The following is a 12,273-nucleotide window of genomic DNA, read 5'->3' on the forward strand; positions in this document are numbered from 1 at the left end:
GACACACGTTAATTAAAAAGTTAAGCGAAATTGTCTCTTTGCTGCAAAGACCGACTCAGAAGCATACCCGATAGCACGGCACAGGTGCTCTGTCCCCAGAAAGGAATGTCCCTTGATGCTCCAGAGAAACCTGCTACTTATCTGGCATATCATTAGCTTCTACTTTTTTTTTTTGTTTAACTGCTGCAGCCTTTCAGTGGGGACGTGGCCGCTTGCCTGCGCTTGTCCTGTGCCTGCATGTTTTCCTCACTAATGAGAGGTTTCTGAAGCCCTCTCTGTTCCCCCATTTCATGTCTCTTGGCATTTTCATTGTTCAGTGGAGTTCTATCATAATTTTTTGATAAATGTATGAGTATGCCTTAGAAGCCTGACATGAACATCTGAGCCATATAAAGCACATTTGATTGATATAGAAAAACTTCTTTTAAAAATAATCTCTCACTGATGGGAAGAATTCAGAATCTGAATCTGAAATCCTTCAATGTGCATAAAAAGAGCACAAATTGTCACTACGGATGGAACAAGGTACTAGGTGGGGGGAGCAGGAACACATGGCCAGATATACCAGAGGACTACAATGATTCAACAAACAGGAATTTTCTGGAAGGTGCAATTGTTGTTTTATTTAAAGGCAGAGGGAAAAGAGGACCCTTAAATTAGAAAGATAATTCCTTAAAATTGGTAAATAAAAGATGTATTTGTCATATACATGTTAAACTATAAAACTATGTAGTGTGGTATTGCATAAAGATTGTACAGAATCAACATTATATATGTAACATACTTGTTCACAACATAACATTTATGGGGGGTTCATTTTTGAATTGTTAAAGTAAAGTGGAAAAATTTTAATCTAAAAACACTGAAGATCTTAACTTCCATATCATTATTTCTCTGAAGGATCTATCTATATATTTTTTAATATAAATTTCAAATCTGTCAACTCTATTATTTGGTTTTGTGAATACATGAGGGCTATGTGAGGCTAGGAGGGCTTGTGTGTGTGTGTGTGTGTGTGTGTATCTATGTTTAAGGGAAACGAGCTATATTCTTTTCTTTAATTACTACTATCGTTTCCTTCTTTGGGTATTCTATATTACAATCTAAGCCCATTGGTTTATGAGTTCTGCAAAATAGCAAAGTAAGTGAGAGCGTGGAGCTTGGGAGCCAGTGATCCAAGTTTGAATGCAGCCTATATGCCACTTACTAACCATGAGAAAGTTAATGTCTTACTGTCTCTAATGCCTTAGGGAAATTATTCAACCTCTTGTTGCCTAGGTTTCCTCATCTATAAAATAGATGTGATAATAGTAGCTCTTCTTAGGAGTGTCTTAAGGATTAGATGAATTGATATGCATAAAGTAATTAGAACAGTGTTTGACATACAGTGATCACTGTATAATACTTGTTATATCAATAAAAAATAAATATCAAGGGTCATGATATCAACATTCTGATCTTTCAGGTACAGTAAAATCTAGCCAACCATGATCCTTATAATCTTTGTGAATATATTATGACAAAAAGTTTAACTCCAATAGCATATACTAAAATAAAGTCTATTACCAACTCTTATAAATAAGGTTTCAAATGCAGTGTTTTATCTATTTAAGAAGATAGTTCTTTAAATGCCACCTTACAGTGTGCATGTGTTTATAAATGCTGTGCTAATTATGGATGGAGTGTATTCACTACAGTAAGCCTGGATAGGTTTCTTATAAATATTTTTTACCTTAATGTTTATTATTACCTGTCCTTAGAAACTGAGTCATATATTTGAGATCAAAGAGTCACCCTTGAAGTCTAGTGAAACCTGCTTTACTTTATAAATAAGGAAACTGAAGTCTAGAATGTTTTGGCAAAGACTTCTCATATAGAAAATATTAGAGCCAGCACATGAACATAGATGCCCTTGTTATATTTTCACGTTATTTTCTTTGTACCAAATAAAGTAAAATAACATCACTTAAAACTATTCGGTAATGTATTTGGCTCCTTCAAATCTACCACTTGAAATACAGTTGACCCTTGAACAACACAGGTTTGAACTGCTTGCATCTACTTATATGCAGATTTTTTTTTGTAAGTACAGTACTGTAAATGTACTTTATCTTCTTATGATTTTCTTAATAACATTTTCTTTTTTCTAGCCTACTTTATTGTAAGAATACAATATATAGTACACATAATATACAAAGCATATTCTTATCACTGTTTATGTTATCAGTAAGGCTTCCTGTCAACAGTAGGCTATTGCTAATTCAGTTTTAGGGGACTCAAAAGTTATACATGGATTTTCCAATCTGCAGGGGTTTGGTGTCCCAACCCCTATGTTGTTCAAGGGTCAAATGTATTATATAAATCATATAAGTCATAAAAAAATGTGTTGTTTTAGAAATTTCAGACTGTGTACAAGACTAGAGTAACCTGCTCAAATCCTGAGACCTTGAAGAGCAAACTCTAGTTCTAGAACATAAACTCTTTAATTTTTAACCTCATCTATTATTCTCACCATTGTGCAAGGGCATTGAGCACAGTGACTGGTCCAGAGTAAAACAAATATAAATAGGGGTTGAATAAATGAAGAACAGTCCAACTAGCAATTCATTCTGCTGCCTTCTGTTTTTCAGAACTATGTAGCAACTTTATTGTTTTTTTTTTTTAAATTATGTTTTCAATTTTGTTCGAGATAGTAATTTGGTTTGTACTCTTATGCCTAAGCCTTGTTTCCTGGGGTTGCCCTTGGGTCTCTGTAGTTTGGTGGCCAATGATAATAAGCCAGAGGTTGTGCTCAAACAACTTGATCCAGTAAGGTTTCCAAACTCCATTGATGTATTTGTGGACTGTGAATATATTCGAAGTTCAGGCATTTTTGAATCTGCTCCTTTCATTTCCACCAGGCCTGTTAGGTCCTGCTAGTTGGCCGAGATGTGTGAAAGTTTACCAAAGCCCTCCGTGGCTCTCTCATTTTGGGGATCTCTGGGAGCAACCCCGGTAGAAGCCCTGTCTCAGACTAGCCAAGAGGCCGACTGTCAACATCTAAGAGCACTGCTCTTTCAGACAATGCCTGGGAGTGGCATTTCGTGCTGTCCACACCCAGAGCGGTCACGTGCTCCGCCAGCTCATCCTAGTAGAACCTGAGCTGAGAGGGGCAGGGAGGGGAGCAGGAAGACCACACACCTCCCCTCTTCTTATCCCCTGTCAGCAGTTTTCCAGAAAGAACCAGTTCTCAGCTTGTTACTTGGCTTCAGTTGATTACCAGGCTCCTGAAATGGATGTTTTTGACTTTCCATTTTCCAGTATTTTCCATTATGAGAGTTTTTTGGAAGAAAGGATTTGCAGAGCTCCTTGGTCTGCCATCAAGGAAATCCCACCCTGAGACGGTGGCTTTAAGATACACCTCAAACTGTTTCTGGAGTTTTTTAATATGACTTATGTTTGGACCCTATATAGTTTATAATTGGGAAGATCTGAGGTGGATCCAGGGATCTAAGTTTTTCAAGAACTTTACTGATATTCTGGGACACAACCTCAGATTTAAATAAATCAGTGTTTTAAAGGAGTTTGATTTTTATGCTTTTGAAAATATTGCTTTTTTTAAATTTTTATTTAACATCGATTGCAGTTTATTTTACCTTTGAATTATTCTAATTGCCTTTCAGGCTATTTACCCTGGATTTTTTTAGAGTTCACCAAATTTATACTATCATTGCATTTTTTTAGTTTTACTTTTTCCTTATCTCTATTAAATTTTGCTATTGTATTATGTTTCTCTCTGTAACAGGTTTAGGCTATTTATGAATAAACAAAACGTCATAGATAAAGAGAAATAAATAAAGCTTCATGGGGCTGCTTAGTCAGAAACTTGCTCACCAGCATAAGTTCTGTGAGAGCAGGTATTTTTATTTTCCTTTGTCCATTGCAGTCTTCCAGGACCTGGCACAATGCCTAATGATAGCAGGTTCTCAATAAATATTCAATGGATGCATGGATGGATGGATGACACAGGTTTCTAAAATGTTCAGGTCATATATATTAGGGAGTTTTGTGTATATATATATATGCATTTAGAATTAAACGTATGAAATTAGCATTCAGTTATGACATATTTACAAGCAAAATTCCAGAAGATGAAATTGGAAGCTATGGAGAGGTTATGACTTAAATTCAAAAATAGACCACAAAAAAAGCATATCTTAATGCATATTCCAAACCCATCCTTTGTTCTATTTTCAAAAATGTCACTCTCTTCCTACATAGCCAATACTACTCACAGGTGCACATTCCTGATACGTGCCTCTGGTTGTAATCTGCTTCTTCAGAGTAGAAAGTTAGCAGAGTATCTGGAAAGATCTGGGTCTGTAAGGAACTCTTTGTAGTTGCCTGTATTGCAAGACCAAAACAATGAAACCCTGGGTCTGGGGCACCTGGGTGGTCTAGTCTGTTAAGCATCTGACTCTTGATTTTGACTCAGATCATGATCTTGTGGTGGTTTGGTTTGTGGGTTAGATTCCTACGTTGGACTCTATGCTGACAGTGCAGACTATTATCCAGGTATATTGATCCTTTTCTTAATGTTACTTAAATCCAAAGTAATTAATGAATCCAAACATATAGTGTAATAATGGTTTCAGGAGTAAAATTTACTGATTTGTCACTTACATATAACACCCAGTGCTCATCCCAACCAGTGTCCTCCTTAATGCGCATCACCCATTTAGCCCATCTCCCCACCCAATACTCCTCCAGCAATCCTCAGTTTGTTCTCTTTATTAAGAGTCTCTTATAGTTTACCTCCCTCTCTTTTTTATTTTAATTTTCCCATCCCTTCTTCTATGTTCATCTGTTTTGTTTCTTAAATTCCACATATGAGTAAAATCATATGATATTTATCTTTCTCTGACTTATTTTCCTTACCATAATACATTCTAGTTCTAGCCACATTGTTACAAGTGACAAGATTTCATGCTTTTTGATTGCCAAGTAATATCCCATTGTGTGTGGGTATGTATGTGTACACATATATATGTATATGTATAGAAATAGATATACATCTACATATGTGTGTGTATTTATTTATCTATTTATTTATTTATTTATACTACATCTTCTTTATCCATTCATTAGTCAGTGGACATTTGGGCTCTTTCCATACTTTGGCTATTGTTGATAGCACTGCTGTAAATATTGTGGTGCCTGTGACCCTTCAAATCAGCATTTTCATATCCTTTGGATATATACCTAGTAGTGCAATTGCTGGGTTGTAGGTTAATTTTATTTTCAAATTGTTGAGGAACCTCCATACTGGTTTCCAGAGTGGCTGTGCCAGTTTGCATTCCCGCCAGCAGGGCATTCCCTTTTGCACTTTCTCCACATCCTTACCAACGTCTGTTGTTTCCTCAGTTGTTAATTTTAGCCATTCTGACAGGTGTGAGGTGGTACCTCATTGTGGTTTTGATTTGTATTTCCCTGATAGTGAGTTATGTTGAGCATCTTTTCAAGTGTCTGTTAGCCATCTGGATGTCGTCTTTGGAAAACTGTTCATGTCATATGCCCATTTCTTCACTGGATTATTTGTTTTATCCTTTGAGTTTTGAAGTGTACGTGTATTGACCAAGTTTCCCTTGATCATCTGTAGTGTAAAGTTACAAAATGGTGGCTGCATAATCAGCAGATTTCTTTTTTAAAGAAAGAAATAATGCAATATCAGCACTCAGCTTTTGGCTATGGATTCTCCATTGATGCTAAGAGCCCTTTTGTCTCAGTGCATTTACAGAAAGCATTTTTAGCAGAGACTTTTGAGTTTATATTTCATTAATAGACAATTAGGAATGGATTTTAAGATACAACATTTGACTGCATTATAAAATGTCATGCTTTATCAAAAAAATGATTGTATTGGGAAATTTAATAGCCACTAGAAAGTAAATTAAAATGAAAATGCCAGTGCCATCTTATTTCCCTTAACAGGAACCTGGGGATTATGTGTGTATACAAGGTAACAGTGTGACACCATATTGCTCAATTGTCTGTAACTTTTATTTTCCTTATGGTACATTCCTCTGCAATCTGTCATTCTATAGTGGCTCCTTAAAATTAGGATAGTTGATAAGATTAGTAAGATTAATCAGAGTTTATTTCAGCATACCACCAATTTGTCACCCATTAGATACAGGGCTTTAATCATTCTAGTTTAGTAAATATGTACTTCATAAGAGAAAGACTAAATGGCCTGTCAGCCACATTGAGTTTTAATATCTTGTTGAATGTCATATTCTCAATGTGTTGCACCTGAAATTTCTGCTATTTCTATTTTATAACTTATCAAATGTTCTGCTTTATAAAGTGACTTTTAACCAATTGATGTCAAGGTTTTATTTCTCATGTTCTACTTCTCTGTGAGATTTACTTTTGAGTCATGTGGTTCATTTGTATTCAAATAGAAAACTTTATTTTTTCTTTTTTTAATCTTGATTTCACTTCATCTTACTTTACTTTTGTTTGATTGTACGAGTCAGAGAAAAGGTGCTATTATTTCATATTATCTCCTATTTCAAATACTGAAGTGAATAATAAGCATTATAGACAGAGGTAATTGAAGCTTTCAGTTACCCCCTGACTGCTCAAAAGGGATGTGTGTGTGTAGAGCAGCATAAGTGGGAACGGTTTTTCCATTATCGCTAAGCATTATCTTTTCCCTTGAGAACTTCAGATGTGTATTGCTGCATTACTTCAGTCCATATCTGTGATGAATAACAGCAATAAGCCCAGATGGAGTCACCTTCCTCTTAGGGTTGCTAATAGTCATGTGAAAACTGACCCCATTCAGATGTTTTTGCTTCAGTTTACCATAAAGTGAAAGCACAAAGACTATACTTTTTTAAGAATCATGTTGGGGCAAGTATTTTTTAATAAGATAGCCACAGATGAACCATCAAAAAAAAACCCTGAACTTGTTGGAAAAATTGAAGAATGACCTACAGAAAAACTTTCAAGTTCCTGAACAAAGTATATGTGCTGATTTGAGGTAGTCTTTATACATTCATTGCATATCATATTATTTTGTTAGCTAAAAGAGTTGTGATTTTGAGGTCTAATTCTACTTCCTGATTTGTTTTGTGTGTTATATTTGTTTTCTACTACTCATGGCATGAGACCCTGTGTTTGTCATCCAGAGGAGTTACCAGCTTTACACACACGTTTCCTCTTGTAATTATTACCCAAGGGCCTAGAAATATAAGTGTATGGGATATATGTTTTTTAACTTCATTTAATGGAAACACATATAAATGAATTTAATTAACATAGATGTGACTTCTGCCACTAGCATGTTTTTAAAGGTGGGAAGATCTGGGGTTAAGTCCTTATTCTAACATTCATTGTCTGTAAATCTATGGACAGCTTAATCTCCAGGTCTCGGTTCCCCCACCTGTAAAGTAGAGATAATGATCCCTCTCTCCTGTGGTGGTTGTGTTAAATGAGATCACTCATTTAAAGTCTCCGTGCCCAGTGGTATTAGGTGTTCTGCTTGCTCCCCATTCTCTCCCCATCACCACCCTCCCTGCCTATTCTTCCCCAGTCCCTCTTTCCCCTCCATGCCTCTTCGGATATTCCCGAAGTTGAGGAACTTCTCTGGTCTTCAGGGTCTTAGAAGAAAAGTCCAAGGTTAATACTTGGTTTCTAAAAGCCTTACACTCTCTCTCAGTGACGATGGACTAGACGTTTGAAAATCTGGCAGGAACCCTGCCAATAGCATTCGGGGAATCTGGGAGCAACTGAGCCTGGAACACAGGGCTCGTGATGACCTGCGGCCCAGATGGCAGTGCCTCCGCGCTCAGGCAGTAGAACGTGTGCATTACCCAACTTCGAATGCCCACAACTTCATTAGTGATTTAGAATATGTGGTAAATAATAAGCTAAGAACCCCACCTCAGGAGATGGCCTGGGCAAATATATCATTCACAGAACTATGCCATCATCATAGGTAGAGTCAAAAGTAAACATTTATTGAATATCTGCTGTGGCAGAGTACCATGCTAAACAAAGGGCAAAATGCTTTTGCAATCATAAGAGCATCTAGTAGTCAGTGAGTTCTTGCAATGCACTAAGAATTACTGTAAGCATTCTATATGAGGAACCTCTATTAATGCCCACAAGGATAGTATGAGGTAGATCAGGCCACATACCTAAAACTGTTATTACCAGAGTGTATCAGAGGGGAAAAGGAATCACTGTAGGCTGGGGTGGCCCTGGGGAGGGGGAGGGTTTAAATTGTATCTTGAAGATGAGTATAATTTGGTAAGCAGCAAGGAGGAATTGGGAGTTTTTGATTAGGAATATCTTAGTGGGTAAGGCTAAGGGTAATAATTGTTAATCATCACTGTTGTTAAGTGTTTTGTTTACATAAATGGTGTCATAATGTGTATCACATCCAACAACTTATTTTCTTCAGCTGTTCTCATGTTTTGTTTTGTTTTAAGATCTATGATCATACATAAGATCTAGTCCCCTCTGTTAATAGCTGTATAATATTCCCTTATGTGATAGACCACAATTCATCTATTCCCCTATTGAATTTTAGGTTATTTCTGATATTATGCTATTCGAATAGTGCAGTAGATATACTCATGAGTATATCCATAAATACAAGTATGAGAATTTGCCCTGTGTAATAAACATAAAAGTAAATAGGTGGTAAGGTGTTTATATTTTCAATATTACTAGATGCTATCAGATTACTTTTCAAAATAGTTATACTATTTATATCCCTCAACCCATGCACATGTATTCCCATTTTCCACATGCCCGAATATTTGCACTGTAAGAGTTTTTACCAATGTGATGAGTGAAAAGTGATATCTGAATTTAATTCATATTTTTCCTGTAATAAGTGATAAATTGAACACTAAACATTGATTGGCCATTCATATTTCCACTTCTAACATCTCCTCTTTAATATATGTTTCGTATATTGAGGATTTGCTTATAATGCCAGTTAAGAACAGGTTCTAGCATATATAAACTGCTGATTCATTGCATTTAAGTCAAGTTCTAGATAAAAGAGTTTCAGGAGTGACAGTTTTTAAGAATACTTTTTATTTATTTAGTTTTACAAAAAAATAAAGCACAGTGGAGGATGCAAGAAAGGTCTCTTGGGTTTGGAGAGAGAAGTCCATTGTTTTGACAGGAGCCTATGACATGATATGAGACTTTTTAGTAATCCGTTTTAGAAAAGGAGTGGAGACTTCCAGCTGAGACACATGTACACACACACACACACACACACACACACACACACAAGCAGTTAGGGAGGTGAGTGATACCTTTTCACTTGGAAAATGAGATGTAGCAGGAACTAGTCCTAGAAAGGGCTTGTTCTCCTTAAAAAAGCCAGAGATGCAGGTGGCCCAGGCCTGAACGTGCGGAAAACAGTTATGGCAAAACCTAGAAAGTCTGTTTCTGCTCCTGGGAGGGTGCAAGAATAAAGGAAGTGAGTGGGTGCAGCCACATATTGCTGGACCCAAACACCACATTCAAAGAGAGAAACAACTCAGAATTAGTCATGGGGACATGAGACAAGTACCATAGTTCTATCTCAGATCTTGTTTGCTTTTAAAGTTGACAAGTTTGTCAAAGCACTTAGTTCCCATATAAGAACACTTCCCAAATCTCACTCATTAAACCACCTAATAATTTATCCCACAAGTGTCACACGAACAATATGTTTCAGCCTTGCCCTAGGCAATGACATTCACAAATTCATGCACCTGATGTGCCTATTATGTTTGTCCTACCGCCCATGAGAATAAATCCAACTGTTAAAATCAATGTGTCATCAGTGTACCGTGTAAAAACTCTTGCCTTCATCAGAGTGTTTAGTCTACCTGGGTAAACACTGTCATAGAAAAGTCTCAGTCCTCCTTCTAACCTGAATTTTACTTGTAATGCTCCAGTCTCTACCCCAGGGGAACAAACTGAAAGTTTATATTGGCCACTGTCTAATAAAAGTTAAATTGGGAGTCAATAGTGTTTGTGGAAAAGCAGTCAAACTACTGCAAACTTTTCTTTTGTTCAGAAGATCACAGATGACAAAGAAGTTCAAACCCCCAGCATAATGCGTTTATGCCCAAGGATAATGGTCTCAAGCCCTATGAGCAAAGATATATTATGCACAATTACACCCCATTCTCTCCCATTCATTGAGTCTATCAGGATTCAGATGAGTGTGAATGACATCATTACAGGGGTCAAGAGTATAATTTATGAGGCATATCATTTGGAAAATTGGTAGTTTATTAGGCAGTAAAAAATTACATGTGATATTGCTCAAGTATCATAGCATTGTTTGGGCAGAGTCATTGCTCTGAATCCTCTAAGAATTAATCTAAGAATTAAGCCAGCTCGGTGAAGAGTAGTAAGTATAGTTCAGTGGTTAAGAGGAAGGACTCTGGGGAAAGATGGCCTGGTTCTCCACTTCTTGGCAATGAGAATGAAATTAGAGGAGCCCTTGGGATCCTTATTTGTAAAGCGAAAGAAATTGTTATATGAAAAAACTGGTAACAGGTATATCACATAAGTACTTGATAAAGTTTAACTTACAGTGTTGATTTCACCAGCAGCTTCGTCTCTTAGGGCTACTGTGTGGATTAGATTAAATCATGATCATGGAAGCGCTTAATAGAGTACTTGTTGCATAGTAAGGATCAGTAAAAATGAAAGGCTGCCATGGCTGTCATTGATGTGGCGATTGTCACCGTTACTATTCTTTTTTTTTTTTAATGTTTTATTTATTTCTAGGAGAGAGAGAGAGAGAGACAGCGTGAGCAGGGGAGGGTCAGAGAGAGAGGGAGTCACAGACTGAAACAGGCTCCAGGCTCTGAGCTGGCAGTCAGCACAGAGCCCGACGCAGGGCTCGAACCCACGAACCACGAGATCATGACCTAAGCGAAAGTCAGATGCTTAACCGACTAAGCCACCCAGGTGCCCCTCACCGTCACTATTCTTATTGCTCCCACCTTCTTTGTCATAACGATGTCTCATCAAACTGTTTTTACTAAACTGTCTTTTGGTTTGATTTCTCAGACCATACTGAGGAAAGCAAAAGACCCAGCCCTTTCAATTATTCATATTGTCTATGCATTGATTCTCAAATAGCGGTCCCCAGGCCAGCAGCATCGGCATGCCCCAGAACTTGATGTACATGCAGATTCTCAGGCCTCACCCCAGACCTACTGGATCGGAAACTATAGGAGTGGGGACTGGCCATGAGTGCTTTGACAAACTCTCCCAGTGACTGTGATGCACACCCAGGTTTCATAACCCTTGGTCTAGTGTAAGGATGGTATTACATTGTTAACAGCTTCACTGAGATATAATTCACATACATCTACCATACCATACCGCACCATACCATACCACACCATACCATACCGTACCATACAATTCATCCATTTCAGGATGAAGGGGAGTGAGAGGTATAGAATGAATTATTCTTGGGGGTAAAAGGCACAACATAGGGAATACAGTCAATGATATTGTAATAATGTTGTATGGTGACAAATGGATAGCTATACTTGTGAGCATAGCATAACATATGCAATTGTGGAATCGCTGTTGTACACCTGAAACTTAGGTGACATTGTCTTTCAACTATACTGTAAAAAAAAAATGCCCATAAACTATTTGAGACAATATTTGGACCAAAAAATTATTTTTTGCTTATCTGAAGTCTAAAAAGAAAAAAATTCATCTAAAAACTACAATTCATTGAGGTGCCTGGGTGGCTCAGTCGGTTGAGCATCTGACTTCAGCTCAGGTCATGATCTCACAGTCTGTGAGTTCGAGCCACATATCGGGCTCTGGGCTGACAGCTCAAAGCCTGGAGCTGCTTCAGATTCTGTGTTTCCCTCTCCCTCCACCCCTCCCCTGCTCACACTCTGTCTCTCTGTCTCTCGTTCAAAAATAAACATTAAAAAAAATTTAAAAAGTACAATTCATAGATTTTAGTATATTCACAAAGTTGTACAGTTATCATCACAATCTAATTTTAGAACTTGTTCATCACTTTTGCCTATTCTGGACGTTTCATATAAATAGAATCATACATTGTGTGCTCTTTGGTGTGTGTTTTTTTTTTTTAAGTTTATTTCTTTTGACAGGGAGTACAAGTAGGGAAGGGGTAGAGAGAGAAAGGGAGAGAGAGAGAGAGAGAAAGAGAATCCCAAGCAGGCTCTGTACCTCCAGTGCAGAGCAGGGCAGGGACTCTTAAACCAC

At 37.3% G+C, this 12,273-nt stretch overlaps 1 protein-coding gene across 2 annotated transcripts in view; it reads left to right on the plus strand.

Annotated features, from left to right (window-relative positions):
* INPP4B (inositol polyphosphate-4-phosphatase type II B) overlaps positions 1-12,273 on the plus strand; it is a 367,279-nt gene that overhangs the window by 314,409 nt on the left and 40,597 nt on the right. The window lies entirely within an intron of this gene.

This window comes from Crocuta crocuta, unplaced genomic scaffold, assembly GCF_008692635.1.
Source record: "Crocuta crocuta isolate KB4526 unplaced genomic scaffold, BGI_CrCroc_1.0 scaffold112, whole genome shotgun sequence".
NCBI classification, from domain to species: Eukaryota; Metazoa; Chordata; class Mammalia; order Carnivora; family Hyaenidae; genus Crocuta; species Crocuta crocuta.